This window comes from Symphalangus syndactylus, chromosome 14 (assembly GCF_028878055.3).
Source record: "Symphalangus syndactylus isolate Jambi chromosome 14, NHGRI_mSymSyn1-v2.1_pri, whole genome shotgun sequence".
NCBI lineage: Eukaryota > Metazoa > Chordata > Mammalia > Primates > Hylobatidae > Symphalangus > Symphalangus syndactylus.
Window position 1 is genome coordinate 51,375,070 of NC_072436.2, and position 27,388 is coordinate 51,402,457.

General features: G+C 49.7%; 1 long non-coding RNA gene across 1 annotated transcript in view; it reads left to right on the forward strand.

Annotated features, from left to right (window-relative positions):
• Positions 1–16,343, forward strand: part of LOC129462465 (uncharacterized) — a 29,952-nt gene extending 13,609 nt beyond the window's left edge. The window contains exons 2-3 of the long non-coding RNA XR_008650856.1: positions 14,435–14,514; positions 16,088–16,343. This is a non-coding gene — a long non-coding RNA (uncharacterized lncRNA). The remainder of the gene's footprint in view (positions 1–14,434; positions 14,515–16,087) is intronic.
• Positions 16,344–27,388: the final 11,045 nt, after the last annotated feature.

A 27,388-nucleotide genomic window follows, 5' to 3' on the forward strand; every position in this document is an offset into this window, starting at 1 on the left:
AAGCAATAACAACAACAATATTAGGTAAACTGTCTACGGCCATACCACCCTGAATGCGCCCGATCTCCTCCAAAATGAGGTAAACTGGGGATCATCAAAATTAAAAGATTGGCTGGGCACAGTGGCTCACACCTGTAATTCCAGCACTTTGGGTGGCCAAGGCGAGTGGATCACTTGAGGTCAGGAGTTCAAGACCAGCCTGGCTGACATGGTGAAACCTAGTCTCTACTAAAAATAAAATTAGCTGGCTGTGGTGGTAGGCGCCTGTAATCCCAGCTATTCGGGAGGCTGAGGCAGGAGAATTACTTAAACCTTGGAGGTGGAGGCTGCAGTGAGCCAAGATTGTGCCAGTGTGCTCTCCAGCCTGGGCGACAGAGCAAGACTCCATCTCAAAACACACATACGAAAGTAAGATATTTTGTGCTTCAAAGGAGAGAAATTGAAAAGAAATCCCACAGAACAGTGGAAAAATTTTGCAAATCATATATCTGATGAAGGACTAATATCCAGAATATATTTTAAAACTCTCTCTCTCTCTATATATATATATATATATATACACACATATATATATATACACCCATATGTGTGTGTGTGTGTGTGTGTATATAGTTTTTTTTTTTTTTTTTTTTTTTTTAGATGGAGTCTCGCTCTGTTGCCCAGGCTGGAGTGCAGTGGTGCAATCTCGGCTCACTGCAAGCTCCACCTCCCAGGTTCACACCATTCTGCTGCCTCAGCCTCCTGAGTAGCTGGGACTACAGGTACCCACCACCATGCCCAGCTAATTTTTTGTATTTTTAGTAGAGATGGGGTTTCACTGTGTTAGCCACGATGGTCTCAATCTCCTGACCTTGTGATCTGCCTGCCTCAGCCTCCCAAAGTGCTGGGATATGTATATATTTTTTGAGACAAGTGAAGTAACTCAGGAATGGAAAATCAAACATTGTATGTTCTTACTCATAAGTGGGAGCTAAGCTATGAGGACCCAAAGAATAATACAATGGACTTTGGGGACTCAGGGGCGGGAGGCAGGTAAGGGCTGAAAGAGTACACATTGGGTACAGTGTAAACTGCTCGGGTAATGGGTACACCAAAATCTCAGAAATCACCACTAAAGAACTTATTCATGTTACCAAACACCACCTGTTCCCCAAAAACCTAGTGAAATTAAATGAATAAATAAATGCATGCAAGCCTTTAACAACCCTACAAGGTTCTATGGGGGACAGCGTCACCTCTCTCTATTATCGTGGCTTCCTTGGCCATTCCAACTGTGCATCCCAGCTGTCTTGCCCATCTTTTTCCGGGGGTTCCTCCCTTGCGTGGTACTCTCTTTTGCTCTGAAGCACATACTTGAATTATCTCCGTGCCAGCAAGCTCCCAGACCACTCTTCCACTTCAGCTCAATTATGACAATAATCTCTTCCTGGTTTTCCTTTTGCACTGTGGTTCCCAACTCTTAACAGACCCCCTGCCCCCTAGGTAACAAATATGTATGCCCTGCATCCTAATCTGAAATGAAATCTATAGATATCATAATTACATGCAAAACAATTTTTAAAAAATCAACATACTGCTGCCGGGCACGGTGGCTCACACCTGTAATCCCAGCACTTTGGGAGGCCAAGGCAGGCGGATCACGAGATCAGGAGTTCAAGACCAGCCTGGCCAACATAGGCCAAGGTGGGTGGATCACGAGGTCAGGAGTTCAAGACCAGCCTGGCCAACATAATGAAACCCCGTCTCTACTAAAAATACAAAAAATTAGCCAGGCATGGTGGTGGTCACCTGTAATCCCAGCTACTTGGGAGGCTGAGGCAGGAGAATCACTTGAACCCGGGAGGTGGAGGTTTTAGTGAACAGAGATTGCACCACTGTACTCCAGCCTGGGCGACAGAGTGAGACTCCGTCAAAAAAAAAAAAAAAAAAATCAACATATTGCCTTAACTATAAAGTAGAATGGTAAATTTTCAGTATGCAAATCCTGTAGCACAACTATACTAGAATACACAATCAAGTCATCAGGAGATTATATAAATTTCTAAGGGAAAATATTCATTTTTCTTTACTTCAAATACTTTGAAATAAGAGCTAAATAAGCACATTTGTCTTTACACAAGTAAAATCACTGTGACTACCATTGGTACTAAAGCAGACTAACACTATGTTACTTTGGTAACTGAAATGATTTTCTAAAATAGTGAACAACTTGGTAAAATTCCAATCAAAGTACAATTTACCCTCAATGTAAAAGAAAGTTGTTTTCCTAGAAAATTTGGTGTATACCTAGAAAAATGCAGTTAAAACTAGAAAAAAAATTATATTTAAATGTAAGCAGGCTTTACAGCTAATAAAGGGCCTGTGTCTTGTAGGACATTTAGCATCCTGACCTTTCCTGGCCAATGAATGCCAGCAGTACCCGCCTGACCTCACCCATCACTGCAGCAACCCAAAAGGCCTCACTTACTTCCAGGGTGCCCCCAGCATGGCCATAGAAACACACGTAGCCAATCTGACTAGCCTTGCTTTACACTTATGACCACACATCTCCAGCAGGCTCCCCAAACTACATTTCCCTGCTCTATTCACTCTCGCTCTGTCCTAAATAACTATTTTACACCTTCTCCTCTCTTCTCAAAATCCCGGTGCCTCTCCCTCTCGCCATTCTCAGAAAAGAGTCTTGAATATTAATACACAGAGAAAACCAAAGCACTCTCTCTCTCTCTTTCTCTCTTTCTCTCTTTCTCTCTTTCTCTCTTTCTTTCTTTCTTTCCCTCTCTGGCCCAGGCTACAATCTACTCGGCTTGCTGCTGCCCGCACCGCGGACTGCCTAGGACCGCCGGCGCGCGCCACCGCTGCCTGCCTTTTCTCCTTTGGATGCAGGCACGCGTTCGCCATCTTGGCCACGCTGGCTCCTGACGCCGAGTGCTCTGCCCGCCTCAGCCTGCCAGCTCCTGACGGCGAGTGCTCTGCCCGCCTCAGCCTCCCGAGGTACTGGGACTACAGACGGAGTCTCGCTCACCCAGTGCTCGGTGTTGCCCGGGCTGGAGGGCGGTGGCGTGGTCTGGCCTCGCGGCAGCCTCTACCCCCCGGCCGCCTGCCTTGGCCTGCCAGGGTGCTGGGATTGCAGCCCCTGCCCGGCCGCCGCCCCATCTGGAAGGTGGGGAGCGCCTCTGCCCGGCCGCCCCGTCTGGGAGGTGAGGAGCACCTCTGCCCGGCCGCCCCGTCTGGGAAGTGAGGAGCGCCTCTGCCCGGCCACCCACCGTCTGGGAAGTGAGGAGCGCCTCTGCCCGGCCACCCACCGTCGGGGAAGTGAGGAGCGCCTCTGCCCGGCCACCCACCGTCTGGGAAGTGAGGAGCCCCTCTGCCCGGCCACCCACCGTCTGGGAAGTGAGGAGCGCCTCTGCCCGGCCACCCACCGTCTGGGAAGTGAGGAGCGCCTCTGCCCGGCCACCCACCGTCTGGGAAGTGAGGAGCGCCTCTGCCCGGCCACCCACGGTCTGGGAAGTGAGGAGCGCCTCTGCCCGGCCACCCACCGTCTGGGAAGTGAGGAGCGCCTCTGCCCGGCCACCCACCGTCTGGGAAGTGAGGAGCGCCTCTGCCTGGCCACCCATCGTCTGGGAAGTGAGGAGCGCCTCTGCCCGGCCGCCCCGTCCGGGAAAAAGTGAGGAGCGCCTCTGCCCGGCCGCCCCGCCCGGGAAGAAGTGAGGAGCGCCTCTGCCCGGCCGCCCCGCCCGGGAAGAAGTGAGGAGCGCCTCTGCCCGGCCGCCCCGTCCGGGAAGAAGTGAGGAGCGCCTCTGCCCGGCCGCCCCGTCCGGGAAGAAGTGAGCGCCTCTGCCCGGCCGCCCCCGTCCGGGAAGAAGTGAGGAGCGCCTCTGCCCGGCCGCCCCGTCCGGGAAGAAGTGAGGAGCGCCTCTGCCCGGCCGCCCCATCCGGGAAGAAGTGAGGAGCGCCTCTGCCCGGCCACCCATCGTCTGGGAAGTGAGGAGCGCCTCTGCCCGGCCACCCACTGTCTGGGAAGTGAGGAGCGCCTCTGCCCGGCCGCCCCATCTGGGAAGTGAGGAGTGCCTCTACCCGGCCGCCCCGTCTGGGAAGTGAGCAGTGCCTCTGCCCGGCCGCCCCGTCTGGGAAGTGAGGAGCGCCTCTGCCCGGCCACCCACCGTCTGGGAAGTGAGGAGCGCCTCTGCCCGGCCACCCACCGTCTGGGAAGTGAGGAGCGCCTCTGCCCGGCCACCCACCGTCTGGGAAGTGAGGAGCGCCTCTGCCCGGCCACCCACCGTCTGGGAAGTGAGGAGCCCCTCTGCCCGGCCACCCACCGTCTGGGAAGTGAGGAGCGCCTCTGCCCGGCCACCCACCGTCTGGGAAGTGAGGAGCGCCTCTGCCCGGCCACCCATCGTCTGGGAAGTGAGGAGTGCCTCCGCCCGGCCGCCCCGTCCGGGAAGAAGTGAGGAGCGCCTCTGCCCGGCAGCCCCGCCCGGGAAGAAGTGAGGAGCGCCTCTGCCCGGCCGCCCCGCCCGGGAAGAAGTGAGGAGCGCCTCTGCCCGGCCGCCCCGTCCGGGAAGAAGTGAGGAGCGCCTCTGCCCGGCCGCCCCGTCCGGGAAGAAGTGAGGAGCACCTCTGCCCGGCCGCCCCGTCCGGGAAGAAGTGAGGAGCGCCTCTGCCTGGTCACCCATCGTCTGGGAAGTGAGGAGCGCCTCTGCCCGGCCGCCCCGTCTGGGAAGTGAGGAGCGCCTCTGCCCGGCCGCCCCGTCTGGGAAGTGAGGAGTGCCTCTACCCGGCCGCCCCGTCTGGGAAGTGAGCAGCGCCTCTGCCCGGCCGCCCCGTCCGGGAAGAAGTGAGCAGCGCCTCTGCCCGGCCGCCCCGTCCGGGAAGAAGTGAGGAGCGCCTCTGCCCGGCCGCCCCGTCCGGGAAGAAGTGAGGAGCGCCTCTGCCCGGCCGCCCCGTCCGGGAAGAAGTGAGGAGCGCCTCTGCCCGGCCGCCCCGTCCGGGAAGAAGTGAGGAGCGCCTCTGCCCGGGCGCCCCGTCCGGGAAGAAGTGAGGAGCGCCTCTGCCCGGCCGCCCCGTCCGGGAAGAAGTGAGGAGCGCCTCTGCCCGGCCGCCCCGTCTGGGAAGTGAGGAGCGCCTCTGCCCGGCCGCCCCGTCCGGGAAGAAATGAGGAGCGCCTCTGCCCGGGCGCCCCATCCGGGAAGAAGTGAGGAGCGCCTCTGCACAGCCACCCATCGTCTGGGAAGTGAGGAGCGCCTCTGCCCGGCCACCCACCGTCTGGGAAGTGAGGAGCGCCTCTGCCCGGCCGCCCCGTCCGGGAAGAAGTGAGGAGCGCCTCTGCCCGACCGCCCCGTCCGGGAAGAAGTGAGGAGCGCCTCTGCCCGGCCGCCCCGTCCGGGAAGAAGTGAGGAGCGCCTCTGCCCGGCCGCCCCGTCTGGGAGGTGAGGAGCGCCTCTGCCCGGCCACCCATCGTCTGGGAGGTGAGGAGCGCCTCTGCCAGGCCACCCATCGTCTGGGAGGTGAGGAGCGCCTCTGCCCGGCCACCCATCATCTGGAAAGTGAGGAGCGCCTCTGCCCGGCTGCCCCATCTGGGAAGTGAGGAGTGCCTCTGCCCGGACACCCATCGTCTGGGAGATGAGGAGCGCCTCTGCCCGGCCGCCCATCGTCTGGGAAGTGAGGAGCGCCTCTGCCCGGCCACCCATCGTCTGGGAAGTGAGGAGCGCCTCTGCCCGGCCACCCATCGTCTGGGAAGTGAGGAGCGCCTCTGCCCGGCCACCTATCGTCTGGGAAGAAGTGAGGAGCGTCTCTGCCTGGCCGCCCCGTCTGGGAAGTGAGGAGCCCCTCTGCCCGGCCGCCCCGTGTCTGGGTAGAAGTGAGGAGCTCCTCTGCCTGGCCGCTCCGTCTGGGAGGTCTACCACGGAGGCCAGAAGCAATGTGGGGGCTGGACGTGGTGGCTCACGCCTGTGGTCCCGGCACTCTGGGGGGCGAGGCGGGTTGATCACTTCGGGCTAGGAGTTCGAGACCAGTCTGGCCAACTTGGCGAAACATGAAGAATACAACACACAAACCAACCAACCAACTCAATGACAACAAAACAGGTCTACCCTGGAGTCATACTCTAATTTTTTCTATTTTCCTCCCTTTCTGATCCTTTATCCCACTTTCTTTTTCTTCCTCTTCCTTCTCCCTCTTCTTTGTCAAATAGAGGATTGAGTTATTATCACTGATCCATATAAAGTCCCTCTCTCATTTATTTTAACTCCCACCCCCATTTCTATTCCCCGACTTCCCATGTGCAACCTTCCCAATATGTTTGATACGCATCTTTTTGTTTTTATGTATTTTTAGAAAATGTTTATTGTTTTTGTATGCAAAAAAAATTAATAAAAAAAAAAAAAAAAAAAAAAAAAAAAAAAAAAAAAAGAAAACCAAAGCACTCAGAAGATAACTTCCCCATGCTCCAACCACCAGCTCCTCAGATCCCCTTGCACTTGAACCCATTGACCCGACTGTCTTCCAGCCCCGTGCTTGTCCTGCCTGTGCTTCTGAGAAAGGGCAACACCCTCTTTGCACACTTGCATTTCTTTTTTTTTTTTTTTGAGACGGAGTCTCACTCTGTCACCCAGGCTGGAGTGCAGTAGCATGATCTCAGCTCACTGCAAGCTCCGCCTCCTGGGTTCACGCCATTCTCCTGCCTCAACCTCCTGAGTAGCTGGGACTATAGGCGCCCGCCACCACACCCAGCTAATTTTTTGTATTTTTTTTTTAGTAGAGAGATGGGGTTTCATCATGTTAGCCAGGATGGTCTCGAGATTTTTTTTCAGATGGAGTGTCGCTCTGTCGCCAAGCTGGAGTACAGTGGCACAATCTCAGCTCACTGCAACCTCTGCCTCCTGGGTTCAAGTGATTCTCGTGCCTCAGCCTCCCAAGTGGCTGGGATTACAAGCACGCACCACCACACTCAGCTTAATTTTTGTATTTTTAGTAGAGATAGGGTTTCACCATGTTGGCCAGGATGATCTCGATCTCCTGACCTCGTGATCTGCCTGCCTCGGCCTCCCAAAGTGCTGGTATTACAGGCATGAGCCACTGCGCCCGGCCTCCCCTGTCTCTTTTTTTTTTTTTTTTTTGAGACGGAGTCTTTCTCTGTCCCCCAGGCTGGAGTGCAGTGGCGCGATCTCGGCTTACCGCAACCTCCACCTCCTGGGTTCACGCCATTCTCCTGCCTCAGCCTCCCGAGTAGCTGGGACCACAGGCGCCCGCCAACACGCCCGGCTAATTTTTTTGTATTTTTTTTTTTTAGTAGAGACGGGGTTTCACCGTGTTAGCCAGGATGGTCTCGATCTCCTGACCTCGTTATCCACCCGCCTCGGCCTCCCAAAGTGCTGGGATTACAGGCTTGAGCCACCGTGCCCGGCCCCCTGTCTCTTTTATCACAGCTAAACTTTGTTCTAGCAATTCCTCCTCCCACTCCTGTGCCTGCTGTAGGTTTTCCCCTCTCTAGGAGATCATTCTCATCAACATTTGAATATACTAAAATATTTTCAATGATAAAGACAAAAAACCATTCCTTGAGTTCACATTTCCTTCCAGCTACAGATACATTCCTCCAGCCCCTTTCCAGCCCCTTTCCAACAAGATCCCAGTGAGCTCATTGTCTGCACCTCCTCCCTCCCATTCTATTCAACTGAGTTAGGCTTTTGTTCACGCAATGAATAGGCCTTTGTTGGGGTCACTCTTGACCTCCACAATGGGAAATGCAATAACCCACTCTCTATGCACATCTTCCTCTCAGTGGACTTGCCGAGGTTGTGTGAAACCCTTTCTTTGCTTGGCTACCCAGACATCATGTTCTCCTGATTTGCCCACCTCACTGGCTGCTCCTTTGCCCCCTTAGCTGGATCCTTCTTGTCTTCCTAAACTGAACAATGGCTCAGTTCTTTTTTTTTTTTTTTTTTTTTTGGAGATGGAGTCTGGCTCTGTCGCCCAGGCTGGAGTGCAGTGGCTCGATGTCTGCTCACTGCAAGCTCCGCCTCCCAGGTTCACGCCATTCTCCTGCCTCAGCCTCCCGAATAGCTGGGACTACAGGCGCCCGTCACCGCGCCCGGCTAATTTTTTTGTATTTTTAGTAGAGACAGGGTTTCACTGTGTTAGCCAGGATGGTCTCGATCTCCTGACCTCGTGATCCGCCCGCCTCGGCCTCCTAAAGTGCTGGGATTACAGGCGTGAGCCACCGCGCCCGGCCTACAATGGCTCAGTTCTTAGCCCTCTCCTCTGCCTACCAAGCTTGTCCAACCTGCCTTATTTTGTTGTTGTTTTGTTTTGTTCTAGGCTTTTAGCAGCCTGAAACCATGGCTGCTAAAAACTGCTTTTTAGTTTCTGTCTCTAGTGATAAGCAGAAAAAAGGCATGAGGAAGGGGCTTTACTGGCCCAACCAGAAACATAAACTAAGAACCCATGACTGTATTCTCTCCCTTGGATACCACTGATCCCTACACCCTCTTCTTGAGTGATCTCAATAGGTCCTATGGCTGTAAGTGCCATCAGTATGCTGAAGGCTTTGGAAATGGAGCCTCCACCCTTAGAATCTTCCTTGAACTCCAGACTCATAGACCCAACAGCCTACCTGGATGTCTGTCAACTGTGTCAATTTAACATGTCAGACACAGAGGTCAGGAACTTCAACCCCAATCTACTCCCTCCAGTATTCCCATTCTGATAGCACTGGGCTCAGCCCAAATGCTTCAGTTTCTTCATACCCCACATATAATCCGGCATTAAATTGTCCCCCTTCTCCCTTTCCAACCTGAATCATGCCACCTTCATTCTCTCGCCTCCTATTCGCCTCCATGTCCTAACCAAACACCAGCTGTAGGTTGACTTCAGGAGAGTTCCTGAAATAAAAAAAAATGTCCTCGAATCCTCAATATTGACCCCTCCTTGCGTGCCCTCCCCAAACGCACCATGAAACCAGAATGCCAGAACACAGAGCACCCACTCAGCTGCCTTCTTGGTGTGTGGAAGGGAAAATGCCTCCCACTATTTTTTTTCTTTTTGAGACAAGAGTCTTGCTCTTGTCGCCCAGGCAGGAGTGCAATGGCGCCATCTTGGCTCACTGCAACTTCCGCCTCCTGGGTTCAAGTGATTCTCCTGCCTCAGTCTCCTGAGTAGCTGGGATTATCAGCATGTGTTACCATACCCAGCTAATTTTTGTACTTTCAGTAGAGTCGGAGTTTCACCATGTTGGCGAGGCTGGTCTTGAACTCCTGACCTCAAGTGATCTGCCCGCCTTGGGCTCTCAAAGTGTTGAGGTTACAGGCATGAGCCATTGCACCCGGCCTCCTCCCATGATTTTGGATCCCTTACACATTAATATTCTATTACACTAGGCGATAATTGCACTTTAATTACACATTAAATATAAAAGCAACACAAATAAATATATAGAGAAAAGCAAAAATTTATCTCCTCCCCTATTCGCTAGACATAAGTGCAATTAGCAGTTTCTTGCATACCTTCCATAACACTGATGATGCAAGAAGCACGCATATTCACCTGCGTCTAGCTTATAACCCACACACATACTTTGGGGCTCTCTTCAAATAGCTGAACAACACGGATAATGGAGGTTCTCTTAGAAACCCAGGGTCTCCTTGCCACCCTGCATCCATCTTTTTCTGCACATGTACACAATTCTATCCTTGGTTCTGGAGCCAGAACACCTGGGTTCATATTCCAACTCACATGCTCACTACTAGTATAATCTTGGAAAGCTACTTTGCATCTCTGGTTCCCCCGCTTCTCTCCCTGTAAAATGGAGATGACAATAATTATGTCTACCTCATAAAAACAGTTGGGGGGCACTGAATGAGTTAATACACAGTTCATTGGTGTTTACTTATTCAATAAATAGTAGATATTTGAATCATTTTCTACCTCTCTCCTTATCCTTAAATGATAAGTTACAAAGATACACATAATAGGATACGATGAGAAATGAGTAAGTGAGAAACTCAAGACTGAGGGAACATAAAACATTAGGAAAAAAGAAACCAGGAGTAGTGTCATTACTTAAATCACTGCTGCCATGTCTTTCCTAGTTGCAAAAGGGGCTGAAAACTCGGCCCTGAGCTTCCTAGAAAACAAGGAATGCTCTATCAGTTTCAAGATTTACAATATCTCCAAGGTAAAAACAAATGATTTAATAAGGTGAAATGCAGCTTTCCCTTGTTTGAGACCTAAGAAAAATGTCTATGTGGTTTAAATTTCTACTCTACACTTCTCAGCCAAACCTAGGGACCATAAATCTGGAAAAGAAAAGGCCAATCTTAGGCTGAGCTTGGAGGCCTGAACTTTTGGAGGTTTGATATAAAATGATGATAGGACCCTTGATACTGCCACCCACATGTGAGTCCTAGGCAATGATGCTGAGCGCCTGGTGAAAGGCTAGGACTGAGTGACCTAAGGTGGTTTGCCTGATTCAGGGGGCTCCAATGATTTGATCCGGCAGAAGGTGGGATATTGGTGTTGCCTAGTAAAGAGAAATTAAAAAGAAAGAAGAAGAGCAGGTAATGGGGAAGAAGCTGGTTGCTCCTGAGAGTCTGGTTTCTCAGGGGGAAGTGAGCTCTTCAGGTAAGGCCGCTACCCCCAGCCTGCTGTGAGAACTAGAGCTCTTAGCTTGAGGCCAGCATTTAAGTAAGATCGGTAGAAGTGGGAACTAGTAAGTGGTTAGCAATATTTCAAGCAGCCTGGTAGAAAATGCATCTGAAGTTCACCAAACTATTACAGTTCTTTACTTTTTTAGGATAACAAATACTATAGAGATTATTACATCAATGATATTTCTGACAAATATAGTTTGGAAGAGTGGATGATTAATGTGGTTTATTTGGTGAAATAACTCTTTCAAAGTGAGGAAGTCACAAAAAGAAAAAACAATAGGAAGAACATTGCTGTAAAAAAAAAAATTGGACTGGGCGAGGTGAGTGGCCAAGCACCATGGCTCACGCCTGTGATCCTAGCACTTTGGGAGGTCAAGGTGGGTGAATCACCTGAGGTCAGGAGTTTGCGACCAGCCTGGCTAACTTGGTGAAACCCCATATCTACTAAAAATACAAAATTAGCCAGGCATGGTGGTGTACACCTGCAGTCCCAGCTACTCAGGAGGCTGAGGCTGGAGAATCACTTGAACCCAGGAGGCGGAGGTTGCAGTGAGCTGAGATCACACCACTGCACTCCAGCCTGGGCAACAGAGTCAGACTCAGTCTCAAAAAAAAAAAAAAAAAAAGGAAAACACTGGCATGGGGGTGAGCCTTAAATTGAGGAGGCATCTGAGAAAAAAAAATTTCTAGGAGGGGAGCAGGGGCTCACACCTGTAATCCCAGCACTTTGGGAGGCTGAGGCGGGAGGATTGCTTGGGCCCAGGAGTTCAAGACTGGCTCAGAAAACAAAGTGAGACCCCGTCTCTACAAAAAATAAAAAAAATAGCCAGGGTACATGGGAGGCTGAGGTAGGAGGATCGCTTGAGCCTGGGAGGTCGAAGCTACAGTGAGCTGTAATCACACCACTGCACTCCAGCCTGGATGTCAGAGTGAAACCCTGTCTCAAAAAATAAAAAGGAAAAGAAAAAAGAAAATAACTTTTATATAAGGAAGGCAATTCCTTTTAATTATCAGGCCCAGAGAGACATTGAATTGAGAAAGCGGCCGGGCGCGGTGGCTCAAGCCTGTAATCCCAGCACTTTGGGAGGCCGAGGCGGGCGGATCACGAGGTCAGGAGATCGAGACCATCCTGGCTAACACGGTGAAACCCCGTCTCTACCAAAAAGACAAAAAAATTAGCCGGGCGTGTTGGCGGGCGCCTGTAGTCCCAGCTACTCAGGAGGCTGAGGCAGGAGAATGGCGTGAACCCGGGAGGCGGAGCTTGCAGTGAGCCGAGATCGTGCCACTGCACTCCAGCCTGGGTGACAGAGCAAGACTCCGTCTCAAAAAAAAAAAAAAAAAAAAAAAAAAGAATTGAGAAAGCAATCACGCTTTGAGCTATGTATTCATGAACTGATTGTTATTGCCACATTAGACACGATAATCCACATTCTGTGGCTTAACAATGTATAGCCAGTCACTAGGCAATGTTATTTCTGTAAACCAATGAGAATTCCTGACAAACAGCTTTGTATCAGTCCACTCCCTGCCCCCAAGTTTTGCCTTTAAAAATCCCCTTGTAACTGCTACAAATTTGAGCGCATATTCAGGGCAACTTTAATCTATGATCTGGGGTTGCAGTCCTCAAGCTTGGCCCAAATAAACTGTCTGCTTATGTTAATTTTGCCTAAGCTTTTTCCTTTCAGGTTGACACACCTGCATTGGAGATGGCCATGTGGGCCACAAGAGAGATAATCTTCAGGTTTGAAGTCTTCCAACTTCTAAAAGTTGATTGAGAGAAAACAGGTGTTTATCTTTCTCATGGAATATTTGATGAGTAAGCTGCAATTTCTCCCCTTGAATTCAAATGAGCTTATGAGGCAGGTTTGTTGGACTTGAATGTAAGCGTTTGTCAATATCGATTCCTGCACTGACGACCTAACACCGCCTGTGTATTCTTACCTGATTCTCACTGCATCTCTAAGAGGTAGGCAGGGATTTTTCATATTCTGAGGGAAAAGAAATTATCAGAATTTTAAGTAAATGCAAAGTTACACAGCTGGAAAATGAAGGGATACGTTTTAAAAAAAACTCTTGCTCTTTTCTCTCCAACAGCTGAGAAAACAGGGAATGGAGCCAACGTGGATCTACAGTGTTCGTTGATACTGTACTGGGAAGGATGCAGACTTCTAGTGAGGAAAGAGAAGAAATCACAGTTTGGAGTGGAATCCCCAGTTATAAACTATCTCAGTGGCTCCCAACTATTTTGATATGATAAAGTCTCTCTAAAATAGAACTATGGCCAGGGCTGGTGGCTCAAGCCCATAATCCCAGCACTTGGGGAGGCCAAGGCAGGCAGATCACTTGAGGTCAGGAGTTTGAGACCAGCCTGGCTAACATGGTGAAACCCCATCTCTACAAAAATTAGCCGGGCTGTGGTGGGCATCTGTAATCTCAGCTACTTGGGAGGCTGAGTCAGGAGAATCGCCTGAACCCAGGAGGCGGAGTTTGCAGTGAGCTGAGATTGTGCCACTGCACTCCAGCCTGGGTGACAGAGTGGGAGTCCATCTAAAAAAATAAAAAATAAAAAATTGAATTGTACCATTCCACTGGCATGGAAAAGGTGTGACTGAGATGTCAAATCACCAAAAGTTACTATGACCTCATTACCAACCTAAAGGAACCTGATTTTTAATGGGTCTATGTCACATGTACTTCACATACTTGACATGTGTGTGAAGACAATGCTTGGCAGCTGCTGCCCAGTTTTTCTCAGTTTCCTTTCAAAGTCTCTGCAGTGCCCTCATCCACACCTACACAGACCGAGGTCTGCATCTCACAGGCTATAAACCTTCAGGACAGAGATGGAAGCTTGGGGTAAATGAAATGTTAAGTGGTTGGGGTAGAAAAATAGGAACTGTGGGATTTTAGGGAGCCGATGTGGCACAAAACCCCAGAAAGCCTTTGAGCCTCTTCAGCCAGCACCATGCCTCACCCTCCCTGCCCACCAAGCTCACTGGTGCTGACACCCAAGGCCTTGCGAGGGAGGCAGGCATTCTTATTTTTTATCACACTTGTAGAGTTGGCACACAGACATCAGCAGGAAAGGGAGCCCCTGGGGGAGGAAGCTCCAGAGATCACCTGAAATCTGCATGCTAAATATGCGTGTAGGGGAAGATACCTATGCAGAAAGGAATGTTCCAAACACCCCATCAGATGCCCAGTCACTGCTCATTCTGCTGTTAAACTGTCAGAATGTAGCTAGCTATATGCTGATAGGAAGGGAAAAAGAAAAAAGGGGAAATTCCTAAGAGAAACACAGGCACAATAGGTACAGATTTGACTGCTGTAGACCTTCCTGGTGTGGTGGTCTCGAGCAAGGCTACCATTAGGTAGGATTCGTACTGATCACCATGCCCCATGCATGCACGTCAACTGACCGGAAGGAGGAACCCCACAAACCTGGGCAGGGACTTAAGACAGGAATAGGAAACTAGACAAAGGCAAAGACAGAGACTTAAGACAGAAGTAGGCACTTAAATAAACAGTCCAACATAATAAAAACCACAACACAAGGCTCTCAGGGCTGCGTTGGGTCAGCCTGCCCCTCTCATGATGTGTTTTTTTATTTCCTTAATAAACCTTCTTGTTTACTTTATCAATTGGTCTCTTGGCTGAATTCTTTTCTCCAAGAAGACTAAGAATTTAGGACCCCACACTTCCCAGTAACAACATTACAACATTGGCACAGCACTCTTCATTTTACTCAACACCCATGTGAACAAGGTGGTATTATTTCTGTTTCATAGGTGAGAAAATGGAAGATCAGATCAAGAGACAAGCCCATTAAATGACAGAAGAGGGGCTGAAATCTGAGCCCTAGCTGCAGGTGAGATGGAGCAGGGATCCACTCTTAGGGGCCTGTGGCACCCTTTGAGCATGGAAATAAAGGAAAATCTTGAGTTCCCTTAAGGAAAATTCCAGCTACCTAGTTAGCACTGAGAAGTAAATAAGCAGCTTGATAAGCAAGAAGGTAGTAGTAGCCTATGGCCAGGTGTGGTGGCTCACGCCTGTAATCCCAGCACTTTGGGAGACAAGGCAGGTGAGTTGCCTGAGGTCAGGAGTTTGAGACCAGCTTGGCCTACATGATGAAACCCTGTCTCTACCAAAAATACAAAAATTAGCTGGGTGCGGTGGCGCACGCCTGTGGTCCCTGCTACTCAGGAGGCTGAGGCAGGGGAAATCACTTGCACCTGGAGGTGGAGGTTGTAGTGAGCCAAGACCGCACCACTGCACTCCAACCTGGGGGACAGAGTGAAACTCTCTCTCAAAAAAAAAAAAAGTTAATAGTAGCCTAAAACAATAGCCAAGAAAGCTAGAATCAAAGGACATATGGTTTCCTATAGAAACTACAGATAACATTTTAACATATGTCTCTGAGTTGCTTTTCAGAAACTCAGACCCTTACCAAATAGATCCATCAGCATGCAGACCTCAGATAAGAGGGAACTGGGGACTGAACTCTGACCACCATGTCTTGTTCTTTTGTTCTACATTTCTTCCTGAGGGGCCTGGAGAAAGTTATACCTACGAGCCAGAGCTAACATTCTTTTCTGCTGACCCCACAATTTTTATTTTTATTTATTTTATTGTTTACTTATTTAAAAAATTGAGATGGACTCTTGCTATGTTGCCTAGGCTGGTCTTGAACTCCTGAGCTCAAGCGATCCTCCCGCCTCGGCCTCCCAAGTTCTGGAATTACAGGCGTGAGCCACTGCGCCAAGCCCTCAAATTTTTAAACAAAGTATTTCTTCCTTAACAAATTGCCACTCAGAAAAATCTCTGAATCTATCTATGACCTGTAGATAGGTCCCCACTTCAAGACATCCCACCCCTTTCAGCCAATGCCCACGTGAAACCTCCACGTATTGATTTACGATTTTGCCTGTAACTTCTGCTTTCCTGAAACTTACCCTGCCTTTAAGAACCCTTACCTGTAAGGATTAAACTCTGACCTTCTTCCTCTCTTGCTCAAATTCCTATCTAAGGGGCCTAGGTTTGCCCTACAAACCATAAAATCTCATCAGAGAGGTTTTATTTAACCCGATATAACATGGCCTGCTTTCCAAACTGACTCTGGTATAACTGAAACCGCCATTGCAAAATTATAACTGAGACCATGACAGAGATCTGACCTAACAAACTCCATCTTGCTTCTAACCTCCAAGCTGTCCTTGTTCATTCCTGGGTATAGGCTGAAATAACTTTGGGAGAAATTTAGTTTATAGTTTGAAACGAAGATGATAAGAGCCGTTTTTAAAAAAACAAATCCCCTTCTTGCCTGGGGACCAGCCTACCTAATTTGTTAGGGGTAACAAATTAGTCAAATGGTTAGAAATTATGGTTTAGGAGTCATGCAGCTGGAGGCTACAAGACTCTGATGCTCCCCAAATTGCTACAAGGAATAACATCACTATTGTAAAACCGAAGATCAGTGCTTGAGATATTCTGCAGACCCTGCACTTGATGGATCAGCTGGCACCACCCAGATCAATAAACTGGCTCATCTGATCTTGTGGCCCCATCCAGGAACTGGCTCAGCACAAGAGGACAGCTTCAACTCCCTGTGATTTCATCTCCCTGTGATTTCATCTCCAACCCAGCCGACCAGTCAGCACTCCCGACTCACTGCCCTCCTCCAACCCACTAAAAGTCTGATCCCCGAATGCTCAGAGAGACTGATTTGATTAATAAAACTCTGGTCTCCCACTCAGCTGGCTTTGCATGAAATACTCTTTCTCTATTGTAATTCCTCTGTCTTGATAATTGACTTTGTCTAGGCAGCGGGCAAGGTGAACCCATTGGGCAGTTACATAATATCACATGACAGATAAAGAAGGTAATCAAAATATTTTACCCCAAAATATGTTTCTTTGCCATATTTTGAAATGGCCTGCAAAGTCATTTTTTGTGGGGGAAGATTGCATCTGTAAAAAATCTCCTTTCTTTTTTTTTTTTTTTTTTGAAATAGGGTCTTATTTTGTCACTGAGGCTGGAGTGCAGTGACACAATTCAGCTCACTGCAGCCTCGACTTCTGGGTTCAAGTGATATTCCTGTCTCAGTCCCCCAAGTAGCTGGGACTGCGGGTGTTTGCCACCATGCCCAGCTACTTCTTGTATTTTTTGTAGAGATGGAGTTTCACCATGTTGCCCAGTCTGGTCTTGAACTCCTGAGCTCAAGTGATCCGCCTGCCTCCCAAAGTGCTGGGATTACAGGCGTGAGCCACCATGCCCACCCAAGAATCTCTGTTGCTATAACTAAATTGTTCCCCTTTCCAGGCCCCTCCCAATCCTGAAGAGATTGACTGAAAGTCTAGTACTTTTAAGGGTCTGCGTAGGAAACATTTGCCATCCATTGTGTCTAAGGACAGCATGACCTTGACTTCTGCAACTCCTTATTTATTTATTTTTTTTGAGATGGAGTCTTGCTCTGTCATGATCAGCTCACTGCAAGCTCCGCCTCCCAGGTTCACGCCATTCTCCTGCCTCAGCCTCCTAAGTAGCTGGGACTACAGGCGCCTGTCAGCATGCCTGGCTAATTTTTTGTATTATTAGTAGAGATGGGGCTTCATCGTGTTAGCCAGGATGATCTCTATCTCCTGACCTTGTGATCTGCCCATCTCAGCCTCCCAAAGTGCTGGGATTACAGGCGTGAGCCACCGCACCCGGCCTTGCAACTCCTTACCTTGATCCAGACACTTCTTTCTGTTGATTTCAGGTCTTTAGACAATAACTTAACTCTTTCAACCAACTGCCAATCAGAAAATCTTTAAATCCATCTATGACCATCCCCTCCCCCTACCCACTTAGACTTTGTCCTGCCTTTCTGGATGGAACCAATGCAATGGATACCCCATACGTACTGATTAGTGTCTTATGGTCTCCATAGAATGTATAAAAACCAAGCTGTAATCCAATCACCTTGGGCACAAGTTCTCTCCAGACTCTGCCTTGGGCTTTGGTCACTCATATTTGGCTCGGAATACACCTCCTTAAATATTTTACAGAGTCTGACTCTTTTCATTGACACCTGCAAGCCATCAAGGAAGTCAGAATTTAAGCATTAGCTGTCTCGTCCTCCTTGCATGGTGCCCTGCAAATAAATATCTTCCTTTCTTCTGCTGCAAACCATAGTGCAGTTATCTGGTCTTACCGTGCTGGGCAAGCAGACCCTAGTTGGGCTCTATATAACACTGGTCCTGTCCTTCTTTCAAAACAACATAGCTGACTCAACACTAGATGGGTAACAAAATGCTATATTTTGCTTCCCTGATTCTCAAAACTATAAAAAAGCTACAACTTTGTAAAGTTTGATAGAGTAGGCTGGGAAACACTGATGTCACGTTGCAGAAAAATCTAGGCTCTGAAATAACACCACGTCCCACCCAACCCAACTCCACCCTAACTGTTTTTCCTTATCTCTGATAGCTGAGCGATTATGTTAGCAAAAGCAAAAGGATTTTAAAAATGAATGCTCCTCCTGAGAGCTCTGGGTGTACCAGGGCTGATTTGCAGTTTCCTTTGGGCTAGCTTCACAAGCACTTGAGAAATGGCAACCATACTTAGAGAACCGGCTGTTTGGCTTTCAGTTATCAAGCAGTTGTGATAGAATACCTGGTTGCCAAACTGCTATATCTGTCTGAAAACAATGTTTGTGAGAAGAAGAAAGCCTGAATCACGCTCTGCCACATCCAGCTAGAACCTGAATGCACGAGGATCTGAGCAAGCTCTTTCAAGCTGTGACCATCTGGAAGACTGGGTGACGCCAAACATTCATCCTAAGCTACTTCCCCAAACTATGGAGCCAAAACCCCACAATAATCTTTTGTCTTGCTATGAGGTCCCCCAACAGAAGGTGGAAAACAGCCTGGCTTTACTTGGATCCTTTTCTATAAGGAGCTGAATCATCTTCAGAAAATTTAATATTAAAATATTAATATATAAATTATATATATATATATGGTTTTTGCGACGGAGTCTATATTATTGCTACAAGCACACACCACCATGCCCGGCTAGTTTTTGTATTTTTTAGTAGAGATGAGCACAATGTTGGCCAGGCTGATCTCAAACTCTTGACCTGGTGATGTGCCCGCCTCAGCCTCCCGAAGTGCTGGAATTACAGGCATGAGCCACCACTCCGGCCTTAATAATATTAAAAATCAGCCCTGGTACACTGAGAGCTCTTGGGAGGAACATTCATTTTTAAAATCCTCTTGCTTTTTGCTAACATAATCACTCAGCTATCAGAGATAAGGGAAAACAGTTTGGGTGGGGTTGGGTTGGGTGGGACGTGGTGTTATTTCAGAGCCTAGATTTTTCTGCAACGTGACATCAGTGTTTCCCAGCCTACTCTATCAAACTTTACAAAGTTGTAGCTTTTTTATAGTTTTGAGAATCAGGGAAGCAAAATATAGCATTTCTTACCCATCTAGTGTTGAGCCAGCTATGATGTTTTGAATGAAGGACAGGACCAGTGTTATGAAATAATTGGAGCTTATATCATGTGACAACAATTATTGTAATGTTGTATGAGTTATTAAGAAATTATTTTAGGCAGATGAGGAGAAAAGGGGTCTTTGGAAAGTTGTTTCTTTTAAAGCAGCCCCAGAAACTTTTTTTCTTTGGAGACGGAGTCCTGCTCTGTGGCCCAGGTTGGAGTACAATGGTTCGATCTTGGCTCACTGCAACCTACACCTCCCGGGTTCAAGCGATTCTCCTGCCTCAGCCTCCCGAGTAGCTGGGATCACAGGCAACCGCCACCATGCCCGGCTAATTTTTTGTAAATTTAGTAGAGATGGGGTTTCACCATGTTGGCCAGCCTGGTCGGAACTCCTGACCAGAGGTGATCCACCCCGCTTAGCCTCCCAAAGTGCTGGGATTACAGGCGTGAGCCACTGACCCTGGCTGAAACGTTTCTTGTCTAGCAGGAAAGCCCCAGTTCTTAGAGCCAAGAGGCAATCTTTGATATGCAAATGCGAGCCATTAGAAACTGAGTCCAGCCAAACAAGGCGACCTCCGCCCTCTTCTCCTTGCCCTTGCCCTGACATGTGCCTGACAATATGGCTGCCCTCACATATCCCCACGTGTGTACAACATCCTGACGCCTTGCATATTAGAAGGCTAGGGTCGGAGGGCCAGTTTTTTCGCTGGCTACGTGGATGACATGCCTGGTCAAACCAATCCCCTGAGCCCTATGCAAATCAGACACCACCTCCTCCAGCCTACTCATACAAGCAGCCACTTTTCTGTGGCACATGGGGTCTCCTCTCTTGGGTTTGGAGCCCCCTCTGACTGTCACTGTATGGGGGAGCTTCTTCCTTGCCTATTAAACTTTCCACTCCTTAAAACCACTCCATGTGTGTCCACATCGTTTTACCCAATTTGTGGGAGACAATGTGTCTGGAATTGGTGGGTTCTTGGTCTCACTGACTTCAAGAATGAAGCCGCGGACCCTCGCGGTGTTACAGCTCTTAAGGTGGCGCGTCCGGAGTTTGTTCCTTCTGGTTAGTTCGTGGTCTCGCTGGCTCAGGGGTGAAGCTGCAGACCTTCGCAGTGTTACCGCTCTTAAGGTGACACGTCTGCAGTTGTTCGTTCCTCCCGGTGGGCTCATGGTCTCGCTGGCTTCAGGAGTGAAACTGCAGACCTTCGTGGTGAGTGTTACAGCTCATAAAAGCAGTGTGGACCCAAAGAGTGAGCAGTAGCAAGATTTATTGCAAACAGCGAAAGAACAAAGCTTCCACACTGTGGAAGGGGACCCGAGCGGCTTGCTACTGCTGGCTGGGGCAGCCTGCTTTTATTCTCTTATCTGGCCCCACCCACGTCCTGCTGATTGGTGGAGCCGAGTGGTCTGTTTTTGGTGCATTTACCATCCCTGAGCTAGACATAAAAGTTCTCCACATCTCCACCAGACTCAGGAGCCCAGCTGGCTTCACCCAGTGGATCCTGCACTGGGGCTGCAGGTGGAGCTGTCTGCCAGTCCCGTGCTGTGCACTCACACTCCTCAGTCCTTGGGTGGTCGATGGGACTGGGCGCCGTGGAGCAGGGGGTGACACTCGTCAGGGAGGCTCGGGCTGCACAGGAGCCCATGGAGGGGGTGGGAGGCGGGCTGCAGGTCCCGAGCCCTGCCCCACGGGAAGGCGGCTAAGGCCCGGTGAGAAATCGAGCGCAGCGCCAGTGGGCTGGCACTGCCGGGGGACCCAGTACACCCTCTGCAGCCACTGGCCCGGGTGCTAAGTCCCTTATTGCCCGGGGCCAGCAGGGCCGGCTGGCTGCTCTGAGTGCAGGGCCCGCCAAGCCCACGCCCACCTGGAACTCCAGCCGGCCGGCAAGCGCCGCTCGCAGCCCCGGTTCCCAGTCGCGCCTCTCCCTCCACACCTCCCCGCAACCTGAGGGAGCCGGCTCCCGCCTTGACCAGCCCAGAAAGGGGCTCCCACAGTGCAGTGGTGGGCTGAAGGGCTCCTCAAGTGCCGCCAAAGTGGGAGCCCAGGCAGGAGGCACCGAGAGCGAGCGAGGGCTGTGAGGACTGCCAGCATGCTGTCACCTCTCAACAAGAGCCCTGGTGGTGTTCCTCCACTCATCGGAGCTGTATCAGTCAGTGAAGATTGTATCTTTATTTTTAATTTTATTTTTGAGACGGAGTCTAGCTCGGTCTCCCAGGCTGGAGTGCAGTGGCCTGATCTCGTCTCACTGCAACCTCCGCCTCCTGGGTTCAAGTAATTCTCCTGCCTCAGCCCCCTGAGTAGCTGGGATTACAGGCACCCACCACCATGCCCAGCTACTTTTTGTATTTTTAGTAGAAACGGGGTTTCACCATGTTGGCCAGGCTGGTCTCAAACGCCTGACCTCACGATCTGCCCGCCTCAGCCTCCCAAAGCACTAGGATTACAGGCGTGAGCCACTGCGCTCGGCAAGATTGTATCTTTAAAGAGGTTTTGGATATCAGTGTTATTAAAGGAAGACAATATTTATCTAAAATCGCCCTTTTTAAATTTTTTGAGAGAGACTAACTCTGTTGCCCAGGCTGGAGTGCAGTGGTGAGATCTCGGCTCACTGCAGCCTCCGCCTCCCAGGTTCAAGCGATTCTCCTGCCTCAGCCTCCCGAGTAGCTGAGATTACAGGCATGTGCCACCATGCCCGGCTAATTTTAAGTTTTTTGTTTTGTTTTGTTTTTTTGAGATGGGAGTCTCACTCTGTCACCTAGGCTGGAGTGTAGTGGTGCGATCTCTGCTCACTGCAGCCTCTGCCACCTGGGTTCAAGCAATTCTCCTGCCTCCGCCTCCCGAGTAGCTGGGATTATAGGTGCCTGCCACCACACCCTGCTAATTATTGTATTTTTGGTAGAGACGGAGTTTCACCATCTTGGCCAGGCTGGTCTTGAACTCTTGACCTTGTGATCCACTGGCCTCAGCCTCTCAAAGTGCTGGGATTACAGGTGTAAGCCACCACACCTGGCTATTTTATAGTTAATAATTTAATTAGTTGAAATTCTTGGAGGTCTAATCTTGCTATTTGCTATGTAAGGCTATGGGGACACCCTTCTCTTTGAATAGAATTCTCTAAATCTGGAGACTGTGATTTAGATAAGTAGCATATATTACAGAAAACATTAATTCGATCCATCAAAGGGAGATTTTAGGCTGGATGCGGTGGTTCGCACCTTTGATCTCAGCACCTTGGGAGGCCGAGACAAGGAGGAAGAGGCGGTTAACTATTAAAGTGTTTTGAATGCTACATGCATTTAATGTTTGAGATGAACATAGCCTAGCTATTTCCCCCTGTGCCAACCACTTCTGACAAGGCTTTTAATCAATGGAAATACATACTTAGTGCAAACATTTTCAATAAACTACATCCATTGCTTTGCTTTATATTTATATGTTGCCAGGAAAATTACTTAAGCATCTTTGTTCATCTGTTCTAGCATATGTAAAGATTCAAATAAAAAATGTGGGGGCACATGTTCTCAGGATTTCCGGAGGCTGTGTCATGAGCCATGGTCGCTCATATTTGGCTCAGAATAAATCTATCCAAATATTTTACAGAGTTTGACTCTTTTTGTCAACAAGATCTGATGCTATCCCTCGGTGGAGAGTGTGGGGACTGAATTGAAGGCACACAGCTGCTGTCTGCTACTTGGTGGTTGGGAAAAACTCTGTAAACCAAAAATAAAATTCTAAGTCCCCCAACCGACTGAATGGATTGCTCCTTTTGGCCAAGGGCACTACAGAGTTCATCTGAAATTCTAGCTCAGGCCATAATAAGAAATGGGGAGGATGGGGAATGCCTCATTACTGTTCTCCCTTTGGAATTCAGGCACAGCTGACCAGCATTCACACTAAAACAGAGATCTTAGGACTGACCAAGCAATACGATATCAGTATGACAGATAGCAGGTCCTTAAAAAAAATGTGTTCAGCAACCTTCATGAAGGAATAAAACTCCACTTGAACTAATCACATCAAAATTCAAAGCTTTTTGCAATATTCTTTTTTTTTTTTTTTTTGAGACGGAATCTCGCTCTGTAACCCAGGCTAGACCGCAGTGGGGCTATCTCAGCTCACTGCAAGCTCTGCCTCCCGGGTTCACACCATTCTCTTGCCTCAGCCTCCCAAGTAGCTGGGACTACAGGTGCCCGCCACCACACCTGGCTAATTTTTTTGTATTTAGTAGAAATGCAGTTTCACTGTGTTAGCCAGGATGGTCTCGATCCCCTGACCTCGTGATCTGCCCGCCTCAGCCTCCCAAAGTGCTGGAATTACAGGCGTGAGCCACCACGCCCAGCCTGCTTTTTACAATTTTTTTTTTTTTTTGAGACGGAGTCTTATTCTGTCACCCAGGCTGGAGTGCAGTGGCATGATATTGGCTTACCACAACCTCCACCTCCCGGGTTCAAGTGATTCTCCTGCCTCAGCCTCCCAAGTAGCTGGGATTACAGGCGCCTGCCACCACACCTGGCTAATTTTTGTATATATTTAGTAGAGACGGGGTTTCACCATTTGGGCCAGGCTGGTCTTGAACTCCTGATCTTGTGATCCACCTGCCTCGGCCTCCCAAAGTGCTGGGATTACAGGCGTGAGCCACAGCGCCTGGCCTGCAATATTCTTAAATCTTACTTCTGTAGTACTCAAAACAACAGTTTGTTTTTCTCCTAAGGGATTAAGATAAAAAAAATCAAGAGCCGGGCATGGTGACTCATGCCTGTAATCCCAGCACTTTGGGAGGCTGAGGCCGGTGGATCACTTGAGCTCAGGATTCGAGACCAGCCTGGGTAACATGGTGAAACCCCATCTCTACTACAAAAAAAAAACAAAAATCAGCCAGATGTAGTCGCGTGTGCCTGTAATCCCATCTACTCGGGAGGCTGAGGTGAGAGAATCATCTGAGCCTGGCAAGTCAAGGTTTCAGTGAGCTATGATGGCACCACTGTATTCCAGCCTAGGTGACAGAGTGAGACCCTGTCTCAAAAAAAAAAAAAGATAAACAAAATCGCTCATTTTCAAAACAAGGGTTTGTTGCTTCTGACATCTCTTTTTTTTTTTTTTTTTTTTTTTTTGAGACAGAGTCTCACTCTGTCGCCCAGGCTGGAGTGCAGTGGTGTGATCTCAGCTCACTGCGAGCTCCACCTCCCAGGTTCATGCCATTCTCCTGCCTCAGCCTCCTGAGTAGCTGGGACTACAGGCACCCGCCACAACACCCGGCTAGTTTTTTGTATTTTTAGTAGAGATGGGGTTTCACCATGTTAGCCAGGATGGTCTCGATCTCCTGACCTCGTGATCCACCCGCCTCGGCCTCCCAAAGTGCTGGGATTACAGGCGTGAGCCACCACGCCCGGCATGCTTCTGACATCTCTTTAAGTTAGTAAAATTGAGAGAGTCAGAAAGGGGGTGACCCATTTCCCTGTCCTAACCAGCGGGGCCAAACAGCCAAAGGCTTGATTGGAGGCAGGGCCAAACGTTGTGACTTGTTGCATCAAGTCCTCTCCATGGTCTGTGGGACAGATGGCAGCAGTGCTCTATGGAGTGGCTGGGTCTGAGTCAAGGTCAATGGCACCAACTCGAAGCACTTGCAAACTGACGGGAGCTGGTATTTGGGAAGGGTCCAGGGGTCTGAAGGAGGCAAGTGGAGAAATGAACTTTCTAAGCCAATTCACCAATGACTGCAGCAGCTTTTTCTGTGGTGTCCCTGGCCAATGACATTGGAACACCCAGTGACATGGAGCAGGGTAGCCAAAAGCATTACCAAAATCACTGAGACTATTCTCCCTCAATTTCTTAGATCTTGTGTAGGAAATAAAATCTAGAAATTTAGGAGAAAAATAGCAAGCATTAGAGCTGTCTTTCATCTTTGCATAATAACCCACCTAATAGGAAGCTAGTTAAGTAAAATATTCTTGTATTCATTCACTTATGGACCTAATGAACACTTATTGAGCTCAACATTTATTGAGCTCCTACCATGTTCTATACCCAGTGGTAGATGCTATGGATCCAAAAATAAATAAAACACAACATTCCTACTTTTTTTTTTTTTTTTTTTTTTGAGACGGAGTCTCGCTCTTTCACCCAGGCTGGAGTGCAGTGGCGCGATCTCGGCTCACTGCAGGCTCCGCCCCCCGGGGTTCACGCCATTCTCCTGCCTCAGCCTCCCGCGTAGCTGGGACTACAGGCACCCTTTTTTTTTTTTTTTGAGACGGAATCTTGCTCTGTCACCCAGGCTGGAGTGCAGTGGCCCGATCTTGGCTCACTGTAAGCTCCGCCTCCCGGGTTCACGCCATTCTCCTGCCTCAGCCTCTCCGAGTAGCTGGGACTACAGGCGCCCGCCACCATGCCCGGCTAATTTTTTTGTATTTTTAATAGAGACGGGGTTTCACTGTGGTCTCGATCTCCTGACCTCGTGATTCGCCCGCCTCGGCCTCCCAAAGTGCTGGGATTACAAGCGTGAGCCACCGCGCCCGGCCAATTCCTACTTTCAAGGTACTCACTATTGAATAGGAAGACAAGTAAATGAATAAGTTTAATCAAATATTATGTAGGGTATATCCGTTAGCACTTGCTCTGTAACAAACACTTCAAAATTTTGTGGTTTAAAACAACCATTTTTATTTAACTCATGATTCTGAGGACTAGTTGGATAGTTTGGCCAGCTCAACTGAGCTCTGCTGCTTTCTCTTACGTATCTTACGGTCATTTGGCAGCTAGGCTGGAGGCTGGACTATTTCTTATGACCTCAGTCCCATATCTGGTGATTGGTAAGCTCAACCGGTAAGATAGGAGTGGGTGACTGGGCCATGCGTTGCTCATCATCCAGCAGATTAACCTGGATTTTTTCACACGGGAGTTGGAGGATTCTGAAAAGCAACAAGAGACTAAGCCCAGTGCTCACGCACTTTGAAAGCATCTTCTGTGACATACTTGATTTTTCATTGACCAGAGCAAGTCACAGTGTGTCCAGAATTGGTGGGTTCTTGGTCTCACTGATTTGAAGAGTGAAGCCACAGACCCTCATGCTTCTTAATAAAGGCGGTGTGTGTTTGGAGTTTGTTCCTTCTGGTATTCGGATGTGTTCAGAGTTTCTTCCTTCTGGGGGCCTCGTGGTCTCACCGGCTTCGGAGTGAAGCTGCAGATCTCCACAGTAAGTGTTACAGCTCCTAAACGCAGTACAAACCCAAAGAGTGAAGGCACAAAGCTTCCACAGTGTGAATGGAAACCCAAGTGGGTTGCTACTACTGGCTGGGGCAGCCTGCTTTTATTCCCTTATCTGGCCCCACCCACATCCTGCTGATTGGTCCATTTTACAGAGAGCTGATTGGTCCATTTTGACAGGGTGCTGATCGGTGCATTTACAATCCCTGAGCTAGACACAAAAGTTCTCCAAGTCCCCGCTAGATACAGAATGCTGATTGGTGTATTTACAAACCCTGAGCTAGACACAGAGTGCTGATTGGTGCATTTACAAATCTTGAGCTAGACACAGGGTGCGGATTGGTGCATTTACAAACCTTGAGCTAGATACAGAGTGCTGATTGGTATATTTACAATCCCTTGGCTAGACATAAAGGTTCTCCAAGTCCCCACTAGACTCAGGAGCCCAGGTGGCTTCACCCAGTGGATCCTGCAGTGGGGCCACAGGTGGAGCTGCCTGCCAGTCCCGTGCCTTGCCCTCGCACTCCTCAGCCCTTGGGCGGTGGGACCGGGAGCCTTGGAGCAAGGGGTGGCGCTCGTCCCAGAGGCTCCCGCCGTGCAGGAGCCCAGGGTGGGGAGGGGTACTCAGGCATGGCGGGGTGCAGGTCCCGAGCCCTGCCCCGTGGGGAGGCAGCTAAGGCCCCGCCAGAAATCGAGCGCAGCGCTGGTGGGCCAGCACTGCTGGGGGACCCGGCGCACCCTCCGCAGCCACTGGCCCGGGTGCTAAGCCCTTCACTGCCCAGGGCCGGCGCAGCCGGCTGGCTGCTCCGAGTGCGGGGCTTGCCGAGCCCACGCCCACCCAGAACTCGTGCTGGCCCGCAAGCACCGCGCGCAGCCCGGGTTCCTGCCGGCGCCTCTCCCCCCACACCTCACCGCAAGCTGAGGGACCCGGCTCCCGCCTTGGCCAGCCCAGAAAGGGGCTCCCACAGTGCAGTGGGGGCCGAAGGGCTCCTCAAGCACGGCCACAGTGCGCGCGGAGGCCAAGGAGGCGCCAAGAGCAAGCGAGGGCAGCCAGTACAC